This window comes from Arachis hypogaea, chromosome 17, assembly GCF_003086295.3.
Source record: "Arachis hypogaea cultivar Tifrunner chromosome 17, arahy.Tifrunner.gnm2.J5K5, whole genome shotgun sequence".
NCBI classification, from domain to species: Eukaryota; Viridiplantae; Streptophyta; class Magnoliopsida; order Fabales; family Fabaceae; genus Arachis; species Arachis hypogaea.
In genome coordinates this window covers 18,896,491-18,908,563 of record NC_092052.1, presented here as the reverse complement: position 1 = coordinate 18,908,563, position 12,073 = coordinate 18,896,491, and the positions used below count along the sequence as shown (strand labels likewise).

The 12,073-nt window shown below is 38.4% G+C and overlaps 1 non-coding gene across 1 annotated transcript; it reads right to left on the bottom strand.

The window, feature by feature from the left end:
• Positions 1-3,269: 3,269 nt before the first annotated feature.
• LOC112767602 (small nucleolar RNA R71) lies at positions 3,270-3,377 on the bottom strand. Its single transcript, XR_003185043.1, has one exon. It is a non-coding gene; the product is annotated as a small nucleolar RNA R71 (small nucleolar RNA).
• Positions 3,378-12,073: the final 8,696 nt, after the last annotated feature.

Below are 12,073 nucleotides of genomic sequence, written 5' to 3'. Positions count from 1 at the left end.
GAAGGTGATGATTATGTGTGACGCTCATCACCATTCTCCTCTATGAACGCGTGCCTGACAAACACTTCTGTTCTATATGAATTAAGCTAGAATGAGTATCTCTTAGATCCCCTAACCAGAATCTTCGTGGCGTAAGCTAGAATGATGGCGGCATTCAAGAGAATCCGGAAAGTCTAAACCTTGTCTGTGGTATTCCGAGTAGGATTCAATGATTGAATGACTGTGACGAGCTTCAAACTCGCGAGTGCTGGGCGTTAGTGACAGACGCAAAAGGAGGGTGAATCCTATTCCAGCATGATCGAGAACCGACAGATGAATAGCCGTGCCGTGATAGGGTGCGTGAGCATATTATTCACTGAGAGGAGGGGATGTAGCCACTGACAATGGTGATGCCCTTGCATAAAGCCAGCCATGGAAAGGAGTAAGACTGATTGGATGAAGATAGCAGGAAAGCAGAGGTTCAGAGGAACGAAAAGCATCTCCATTCGCTTATCTGAAATTCCTACCAATGATTTACATAAGTACCTCTATCCCTATCTTATTATATAATATTCAAAAACACCATTATCACTTTATATCTGCCTGACTGAGATTTACAAGGTGACCATAGCTTGCTCCATACCAACAATCTCCGTGGGATTCGACCCTTACTCACGTAAGGTATTACTTGGACGACCCAGTGCACTTGCTGGTTAGTTGTATCGAAGTTGTGACAATTATGAATTAAGATCAGAGCACCAAGCTTTGGAGCCATTACCAGGATTTGTTCGAGCCTGGAGATCACAATTTCGTGCACCAAGTTTTTGGCGCCGTTGCCGGGGATTGTTCGAGTATGGACAACTGACGGTTCATCTTGTTGCTCAGATTAGGTAATTTTCTTTTTTATTTTATTTTCAAAAATTTTTCAAAAATATTTCTAAAATTTTCTCATCTGTTTTCGAAAAAAAATAATAATAACAATATTTTCAAAAAAAAAAAATAATATGTTTTCAAAAATAAATTATTCTATGGTTTCAGAATTTTTAAGAATGAATTCTAGCGTTTCATGAAGCATGTTGAAGCCTGGCTGGCTGTAAAGCCATGTCTCAATCCTTATACCCAAGAGAAGAGCTTTTTTATCTTTCTTAGCCAATTGGCTGTTAAATGTAAGGAATGTCAGGCGTGTCATGTCTGAGTTACATACTAAAGCTTGGCTGGCTATTGAGCCATGCCTGACCCTTTGATTGGAGCTTTAGAGCATAAGATTCCTGGAATTCATATTGAAAATTTTGGAATCCTTATTTTTCTTTTCCAAAATAGTTTTTCAAAAATATAAAATAAAAACCCAAAAAAAAATTAGAAAATCATAAAAATCAAAAATATTTTTCTGTTTCTTGTTTGAGTTTTGAGTCATGTTATAAGTTTGGTGTCAATTGCATGTGCATCTTGCATTTTTCGAAAATTTCATACATTCATAGTGTTCTTCATGATCTTCAAGTTGTTCTTGGTAATTCTTCTTGTTTGATCTTGATGATTTTTTGTTTTGTGTCCTTTTATGTTTATCATATGCATTCTTGAATTCTTAGTGTCTAAGCATTAAAGAATTCTAAGTTTGGTGTCTTGCATGTTTTCTTTGCATTAAAAATTTTTCAAAATTATGTTCTTGATGTTCATCTTGACATTCAAAGTGTTCTTGGTGTTCATCTTGACACTCATATCATTCATGCATGCATTCATTGTTTTGATCTAAAAATTTCATGCATTGCATCATTTTTAGTGTTTTTCTCTCTCATCATAAAAATTCAAAAATCAAAAAAATATCTTTCCATTTTTCTCTCATCAAATTCGAAAATTTGAGTTGACCTTTTCAAAAATTTTTAAAATCAAGTTGTTTCTTATAAGTCAAATCAAATTTTCAATTTGAAAATCTTATCTTTTTCAAAATCTTTTTCAAAAATCAAATCTTTTTCAAAATTCTTAGTTATTTTCGAAAATTCCAAAAATATTTTTCAAAAATATTTTTCTTATTTTTAGACCAAATTTTCGAAAATAACATAATCAATTAATGTTTTGATTCAAAAATTTGAAGTTTGTTACTTGCTTGTTAAGAAAGATTCAAACTTTAAGTTCTAGAATCATATCTTGTGATTTCTTATGAATCAAGTCATTAATTGTGATTTTAAAAATCAAATCTTTTTCAAAAACTAATTTCTATCATATCTTTTCAAAAAAATATCTTCTTATCTTATCTTTTTCAAAATTTGATTTCAAAATATCTTCTCTAACTTCCCAACTTCTTATCTTTTCAAATTTGTTTCAACTAACTAACTAACTTTTTGTTTGTTTCTTAACTTTTTCAAAACTACCTAACTAACTCTCTCTCTCTAATTTTCGAAAATATCTTCCCTCTTTTTCAAAAATTTCTTTTTTATTAACTAATTATTTTTATTTTTTTTATTTTAAAAAAAAATATTTTCGAAAAAAAATACTAACCTTTTTCAAAAACTATTTTCAAAAATTACTAACTCTTTTTCAAAAATTGTTTTCGAAAATTCACTTCCCCCTCTCATCTTCTTCTATTTGTTTATTGATATACTAACATCTTTCCTTCAACTCTCCAAAAATCCGAACCCCCTCTCTCTCTGAGTTCAGATTTTCTTCCCTTCTTTTCTTCTACTAACACAAGGATCCCTATACTGTGGTATAAAGGATCCATATTATTATTACTATTTTTTCTGTGCCATCTTCTTTGTCATATGAGCAGGAGCAAGGACAAGAACATTCTTGTTAAAGCAGATCCAGAACCTGAAAGGACTCCGAAGAAAAAATTAAGAGAAGCTAAAATACAACAATCCAGAGATAACCTTTCAGAAATTTTCGAACAGGAAAAGGAGATGGCAGCCAAAAATAATAATAATATAAGGAAGATGCTTGGTGACTTCACTGCACCTAATTCCAATTTACATGGAAGAAGCATCTCCATTCCTGCCATTGGAGCAAACAACTTTGAGCTGAAACCTCAATTAGTTTCTCTGATGCAGCAGAACTGCAAGTTTCATGGACTTCCATCTGAAGATCCCTTTCAGTTCTTAACTGAATTCTTGCAGATATGTGATACTGTTAAGACTAATGGAGTAGATCCTGAAGTCTACAGGCTCATGCTTTTCCCTTTTGCTGTAAGAGACAGAGCTAGATTATGGTTGGATTCTCAACCCAAAGACAGCCTGAACTCTTGGGATAAGCTGGTCACGACTTTCTTAGCCAAGTACTTTCCTCCTCAAAAGCTGAGCAAGCTTAGAGCTGATGTTCAAACCTTCAGACAGAAAGAAGGTGAATCCCTCTATGAAGCTTGGGAAAGATACAAACAGTTGACCAAAAAGTGTCCTTCTGACATGCTTTCAGAATGGACCATCCTGGATATATTCTATGATGGTTTATCTGAGCTATCAAAGATGTCACTGGACACTTCTGCAGGTGGATCCATTCACCTAAAGAAAACGCCTGCAGAAGCCCAAGAACTCATTGACATGGTTGCTAATAACCAGTTCATGTACACTTCTGAAAGGAATCCTGTGAGCAATGGGACGCCTATGAAGAAGGGAGTTCTTGAAGTTGATACTCTGAATGCCATATTGGCTCAGAATAAAATATTGACTCAGCAAGTCAATATGATCTCTCAGAGTCTGCATGGAATGCAAGCTGCATCCAACAGTACTCAAGAGGCTTCTCCTGAAGAAGAAGCCTATGATCCTGAGAACCCTGCAATAGCAGAGGTAAATTACTTAGGTGAACCTTATGGAAACACCTATAACTCAACATGGAGAAATCATGCAAATTTCTCATGGAAGGATCAAAAGCCTCAACAAGGCTTTAATAATGGTGGAAGAAACAGGTTTAGCAATGGCGAACCTTTTCCATCATCAACTCAGCAACAGACAGAGAACTCTGAACAAAATGCTTCTAATTTAGCAAATCTAGTCTCTGATCTATCTAAGGCCACTGTAAGTTTCATGAATGAAACAAGGTCTTCCATTAGAAATCTGGAAGCACAAGTGGGCCAGCTGAGTAAAAGGATCACTGAAATCCCTCCTAGTACTCTCCCAAGCAATACAGAAGAGAATCCAAAAGGAGAGTGCAAGGCCATTGACATAAGCGCCATGGCCGAACCTGTGAGGAGAGGAGAGGACGTGAATCCCAAGGAGGAAGACCTCCTGGGACGTCCAGTGATCAATAAGGAGCTTCCCTCTGAGGAACCAAAGGAATCTGAGACTCATCTAGAGACCATAGAGATTCCATTAACCCTCCTTATGCCCTTCATGAGCTCTGATGAGTATTCCTCTTCTGAAGAGAATGAGGATGTTACTAAAGAGCAAACTGCCAAGTTTCTTAGTGCAATCATGAAGCTGAATGCCAAATTGTTTGGTATTGATGCTTGGGAAGTTGAACCTCCCTTGTTCATCAATGAACTAAGTGATCTGGATCAACTGACATTGCCTCAGAAGAGACAGGATCCTGGAAAGTTCATAATACCCTGTACCATAGGCACCATGATCTTTAAGGCTCTGTGTGACCTTGGTTCAGGAATAAACCTCATGCCCCTCTCTGTAATAGAGAAACTGGGAATCTATGGGGTGCAAGCTGCTAAAATCTCATTAGAGATGGCGGACAGCTCTAGAAAACAGGCTTATGGACGAGTAGAGGACGTGTTAGTAAAGGTTGAAGGCCTTTACATCCCTGCTGATTTCATAGTCCTGGATACTGGAAAGGAAGAGGATGAATCCATCATCCTAGGAAGACCTTTCCTGGCCACAGCAAGAGCTGTGATTTATGTTGACAGAGGTGAAATATTCCTTCAATGGAATGAGAACTCCCTTGTGTTTAAAACTCAAGGATCTCCCTCTGCAACCATGGAGAGGAAGCAGAAAAAGCTTCTCTCCAAGCAGAGTCAACCAGAGCCCCCACAGTCAAACTCTAAGTTTGGTATTGGGAGGCCACAACCAAACTCTAAGTTTGGTGTTGAACTCCCATATCCAAACTCTAAGTTTGGTGTTGGAGAGTCTCAACAAAGCTCTGCACATTTGTGAGGCTCCATGAGAGCCCACTGTCAAGCTATTGACATTAAAGAAGCGCTTGTTGGGAGGCAACCCAATGTTTATTTATCTAACTATATTTTTCTTAGTTATGTGTCTTTATAGGTTCATGATCATGAGGAGTCACAAAATAAATATAAAAATTGAAAACGGAATCAAAAACAGCAGAAGAAAAATCACAACCTGGAGGAGCATCTGTCTGGCGTTCAAACGCCAGAACAGAGCATAGTTCTGGCGCTGAACGCCCAGAATGGGAGCATCCTGGCGCTGAACGCCCAGAACAAGCATGGTTCTGGCGTTCAACTTCAGAAATGGCAGCAAAGGGGCGTTGAACGCCCAAAATGGGCACCAACCTGGCGCTGAACGCCCAGAGTTGTGTGCAAGGGCATTTTACATGCCTAAATTGGTGCAGGGATGTAAATGCCTTGACACCTCAGGATCTGTGGACCCCACAGGATCATCTCAGGATCTGTGGACCCCACAGGATCCCCACCTACCTCATCATCTCTCTTTCCATTCATGATCATCCCTTCTTTTTTTTTTTTCCATTTACCACTCACATCCATACACCCACTACCTTCAAAAATTCAACATCTCTCTCCCACCCAATCCCACCCATATGGCCGAATACACACTCCCATCTATCTCCTCCATATCTTCTTCTTATTCTTCTATTCTTTCTTCTTTTGCTCGAGGGCGAGCAACATTCTAAGTTTGGTGTGGTAAAAGCATAGCTTTTTTGTTTTTTTTCCATAACCATTGATGGCACCTAAGGCCAGAGAAACCTCTAGAAAGAGGAAAAGGAAGACAAAAGCTTCCATCAAGGGTCTATAGCTCAGTGGTAGAACATTTGACTGCAAATCAAGAGATCCCTGAGATACCTCAGGGGATACATTTTCTTCCACACAATTATTGGAAGCAACTAAGGGTGGAACATCAAGAGCACTCCATCATCCTTCATGAAATCAGAGAAGATCTAAAAGCAATGAAGGAGGAGCAGCAAAGACAAGGAAGAGACATAGAAGAGCTCAAGGACATCACTAAGGTGGACTCATTCCTTGTTCTTACTTTCTCTGTTTTTCGTTTTCTATGTTATGTGCTTATCTATGTTTGTGTCTTCATTACATGATCATTAGTAGTTAGTAACTTTGTCTTAAAGTTATGAATGTCCTATGAATCCATCACCTCTCTTAAATGAAAAATGTTTTAATTCAAAAGAACAAGAAGTACATGAGTTTTGAATTTATCCTTGAACTTAGTTTAATTATATTGATGTGGTGACAATGCTTCTTGTTTTCTGAATGTATGCTTGAACAGTGCATATGTCTTTTGAAGTTGTTGTTTAAGAATGTTAAATATGTTGGCTCTTGAAAGAATGATGACTAGGAGACATGTTATTTGATAATCTGAAAAATCATAAAAATGATTCTTGAAGCAAGAAAAAGCAGCAAAGAACAAAGCTTGCAGAAAAAAAAATAGAAAAAAAAAGGCGAAAAAAAATAGAAAGAAAAAGAAAAAGCAAGCAGAAAAAGCCAAAAGCTCTTAAAACCAAGAGGCAAGAGCAAAAAGCCAATAACCCTTAAAACCAAAAGGCAAGGGCAAATAAAAAGGATCCCAAGGCTTTGAGCATCAGTGGATAGGAGGGCCTAAAGGAATAAAATCCTGGTCTAAGCGGCTAAACCAAGCTGTCCCTAACCATGTGCTTGTGGCGTGTAGGTGTCAAGTGAAAACTTGAGATTGAGCGGTTAAAGTCAAGGTCCAAAGCAAAAAAAGAGTGTGCTTAAGAACCCTGGACACCTCTAATTGGGGACTTTAGCAAAGCTGAGTCACAATCTGAAAAGGTTCACCCAATTATGTGTCTGTGGCATTTATGTATCCGGTGGTAATACTGGAAAACAAAGTGCTTAGGGCCACGGCCAAGACTCAAAAAATAGCTGTGTTCAAGAATCATCATACTGAACTAGGAGAATCAATAACACTATCTGAACTCTGAGTTCCTATAGATGCCAATCATTCTGAACCTCAATGGATAGAGTGAGATGCCAAAACTATTCAAGAGGCAAAAAGCTACAAGTCCCGCTCATCTGATTGGAGCTATGTTTCATTGATAATTTGGAATTTATAGTATATTCTATTCTTTTTATCCTATTTTGATTTTTAGTTGCTTGGGGACAAGCAACAATTTAAGTTTGGTGTTGTGATGAGCGGATAATTTATACGCTTTTTGGCATTGTTTTTAGTATATTTTTAGTAGAATCTAGTTACTTTTAGGGATGTTTTTAATAGATTTTATGTTAAATTCACATTTCTGGACTTTACTATGATTTTGTGTGTTTTTCTGTGATTTTAGGTATTTTCTGGCTGAAATTGAGGGACTTGAGCAGAAATCAGATTCAGAGGTTGAAAAAGGACTGCTGATGCTGTTGGATTCTGACCTCCCTGCACTCAAAGTGGATTTTCTGGAGCTACAGAACTCGAAATGGCGCGCTTCCAATTGCGTTGGAAAGTAGACATCCAGGGCTTTCCAGCTATATATAATAGTCCATACTTTGGCCAAGAATTGACGACGTAAACTGGCGTTCAACGCCAGCTTTCTACCCAAATCTGGCGTCCAGCGCCAGAAAAGGATCCAAAACCAGAGTTGAACGCCCAAACTGGCACAAAAACTGGCGTTCAACTCCACAAATGGCCTCTGCACGTGCAACACTTAAGCTCAGCCCAAACACACACCAAGTGGGCCCCGGAAGTGGATTTATACATCAAATACTTACTCATGTAAACCCTAGTAGCTAGTTTATTATAAATAGGACCTCTTACTATTGTATTAGACCATCCTGGATTGTATTTTGATCCTGTGATCACGTTTTAGGGGGCTGGCCATCTCGGCCATGCCTGGACCTTCACTTATGTATTTTCAACGGTAGAGTTTCTACACTCCATAGATTAAGGTGTGGAGCTCTGCTGTTCCTCAAAGATTAATGCAAGTACTATTGTTTTCTATTCAATTCATCTTATTTCGCTTCTAAGATATCCATTCGCACCCAAGAACGTGATGAAGGTGATGATTATGTGTGACGCTCATCACCATTATCCTCTATGAACGCGTGCCTGACAAACACTTCTGTTCTATATGAATTAAGCTAGAATGAGTATCTCTTAGATCCCCTAACTAGAATCTTCGTGGCGTAAGCTAGAATGATGGCGGCATTCAAGAGAATCCGGAAAGTCTAAACCTTGTCTGTGGTATTCCGAGTAGGATTCAATGATTGAATGACTGTGACGAGCTTCAAACTCGCGAGTGCTGGGCGTTAGTGACAGACGCAAAAGGAGGGTGAATCCTATTCCAGCATGATCGAGAACCGACAGATGAATAGCCGTGCCGTGACAGGGTGCGTGAGCATATTATTCACTGAGAGGAGGGGATGTAGCCACTGACAACGGTGATGCCCTTGCATAAAGCCAGCCATGGAAAGGAGTAAGACTGATTGGATGAAGATAGCAGGAAAACAGAGGTTCAGAGGAACAAAAAGCATCTCCATTCGCTTATCTGAAATTCCTACCAATGATTTACATAAGTACCTCTATCCCTATCTTATTATATAATATTCAAAAACACCATTATCACTTTATATCTGCCTGACTGAGATTTACAAGGTGACCATAGCTTGCTCCATATCAACAATCTCCGTGGGATTCGACCCTTACTCACGTAAGGTATTACTTGGACGACCCAGTGCACTTGCTGGTTAGTTGTATTGAAGTTGTGACAATTATGAATTAAGATCAGAGCACCAGGCTTTGGAGCCATTACCAGGATTTGTTCGAGCCTGGAGATCACAATTTCGTGCACCAGCTACATACCAGTCTGGCCTTAGTCTTCATGAAGATCTCTGAGTCGCCAGTATACTTGGACGACCTGGCCGATACCCTGTTAGCTCTGTTTGTGAGACACCGATGCCTGAATCCCTCATCGGTCTCCCAGTGAACATATAGAGCCTTCTTGATTTCCGGGTGGAGCCAGGAAGTGAGGTGGTCGTGCCTCTCACGTACATCCTCCAACATCTGTTGCAACTGCCTACCCATTCGATGGTCGTATATCTTCCCGATGAGGGCATCGTGCTCCTTGTCCCATATAAAGTTCACCTGCACAAAGAAACTTTAAAATTAGTTAATCAAAATATATCGTATTAAACAAAATAGAAGATATAAACTAGCTAATAAGGTTTGACTATATTAAGTTTTTACTGCCCACTTCTGAAACCATCGCTCTTTGGTCTCAGAGGAGATCTTCTTGTAGCTCGGCCATGGATGGTCGTACATCAGCTTGATGATGTTGGTCATCTCCTAAGAATATGCATTGTTGTTCGGCACAAACCTATCGACAATTCACAAACAACCCAAGATGGCAATATAAATAAAACTTCAGAAGCAAATAACCAAAATATATAGAGATTTTTTTAGAAATTTTGGCAGAGTTTCATCTATAACTGAAATTCGCCACACTCTATCCATCAACAATAATCTTAAACAGCACCAATTGTCAACAATCAATGAACAACAATCAATAATCAAGAAGCAACATCTATAAATCCACTAAATTCACTAAACTATAATCAATAATCAAGAATTAATAATTAGGATATATATCAAACACTTTCAGCAGTTCAAACTTACAACCTTAAATCCACTAAAACTAGAATCAATAATCAAGAATTACTAATCACGATGTATCAAACACTCTCAATAGTTCAAAACTACATCCATAAATCCACTAAAACTAGAATCAATAATCAAGAATTATTAATCACAATATATCAAACACTTTCAGCATATAAAAAACTTAAAATAGTACTTACGATGTTCCGCCATCAGGCCAAATCGTTATCCATACGATGGGAGGTGGTGGAGGGGCATCAGCTAGTTGGCTTTCGTGAGAGGATTCCAGCGTCGCGGTGTCCGTCGTTAGAGGTGGTATCGCCAAGACAGTAGGAACGGATGGAGGCCGCATCGTCGCCATAGACACATGGACGTAGTTGGGGTTAGGTACCATGATGAATGGTTGTTCCGATGCACCCGCAACCTGTAACGTCACCAGGGTACTCGGATTAGAGGGAGAGGATGCAGAATTCCTAGGGGTACTGGAGAAACCTTTCCTCTACCATGACCGCGACCACTAGCTGATCCAAAACACCTCTACCTATTGTCATGTCTGCAAAGTGCATACTAATTAAAAATGTACTAAACATATTCAAAACATCATTCAAAATGATTAATCAAAATAAACTATGTTAAACTTAGTTAAAGAAATACATTATCCATTGAAATCAAATAAAACAAAAGAGGTAAGTGCATATTTTAACTTCACAAACATTTAGCAATATATATTAATACATGTATAATTTTGTCCAATGCAAATAGAAAGTCATCCGTAAGTCATTTAAAATGATCTCCTATTTGATTTTTTTTAATTTACTGTTATTTTCACTCTTAAAACATATTGAAAATTAATGTGACTTATTATTGGAGTCTTTAATCAACTTGTTGACTATTGCACTGACTATTTATAAAATAAAGAACTACTAGAATGATAGAGAATTAATTATTTAAATACACATATAAAATTAGTTTAACCAAAAATGGACCCGTATAAAAATTGTAACATCCTACCATACAGAGTCTTATGCTTAAGTCATAATTCAGAGATGGCAAGGTATTACGACCTCTAAAACAAAAATTTAGTACGTATAGTAGTATGAATAATTGATTATAACTAGGAGCCTTTGTAGAAAAAGGGGTAAACAAAAATCGTAACTCGAACGGGCAACACTCCGATCGATAACGTAACGAGCAAAGGATAAGCTAACGCAAGATCATATATATATAAAGAGTGTCAAAAACGGGAATATCAAGACTCAAAATCCGGCTACGAAGATAACCGGTCCGAGCATAGTAATATATACATATGATAAAATAAGGAAACCCCAAAGGAAACCCAAAGGGACACAAATACAGAAAACCTATTCTCCAAAAATCCCCTCTAGAAGGAGTCATCACAGTTTGTATTATTGAATGGAGATAAAAGTATCTAAACAAGATATATAACCCAAAACAGAGTCCCGAGAACAAAAGATCTTCGCTAATCCAGAAGTCTCCAGCATGCCTCAACGAGAAGCCTCGCGTCCTGCATCTGAAAACCACAAAATCCGCATGGGTGAGAACCAGAGGTCCCCAGCACGGTAACAGCTTCCACATATATAATACATAATAATAGAGGAAAGCCGAAGGCAATCCTAGAACTTCCTTCAGATAATATCAAAGCTTATAAACAAGCTAAACCGTAAGTGGCAACTGACTAAAGATTCTTCAGTCTAACTAATACTTCCCTTTCCAATTCCTTCAGACCTCCCAACCACCAGCAGGAGTATAATATAGCAAACACAGTTATATCAGACAAGAGATTTTACAAATAGGAACAGATAAGGCATTTAGGCAGTTAGCAAGTAATATGCAGTCAAATAGGCAATCTCAAACAATTCATGTAGTATGCTTATGATGCATGCCTGTCCCTAGTGGCTGATGATATCATCTGTCGGTTATAGAGCCAACCCGACAAGTCCTGGTAGCTAGCCATTGGACTGTCCCTCTGTCGTGCATCCCCAACTCGAGTTATACTCATCATAAACTTGATCATAATCATGATCTATATCCATCACCCTCACTGGTGAATATTTATCCATCACCATCACTGGTGAATATTTATGGGGGCGAGCTCATCCGGGCCTTTCACAGTGCCCGGCCACACTTACGACATTGGGTTAACAGAGCTTCGAGTCTCAACCTGGAGCACATGGTGGCTAGCCATTGCTACTACCCAGGGAAACCCTCATCTCCAATGGTGGAAGTGCCAACATTCACAATTCATTCAACAGCATATATGCATTTATACTTAGCCATAAACATGGCTCCGCCGCCACACGGCATAATCCAGCCATCCGACTCACGGT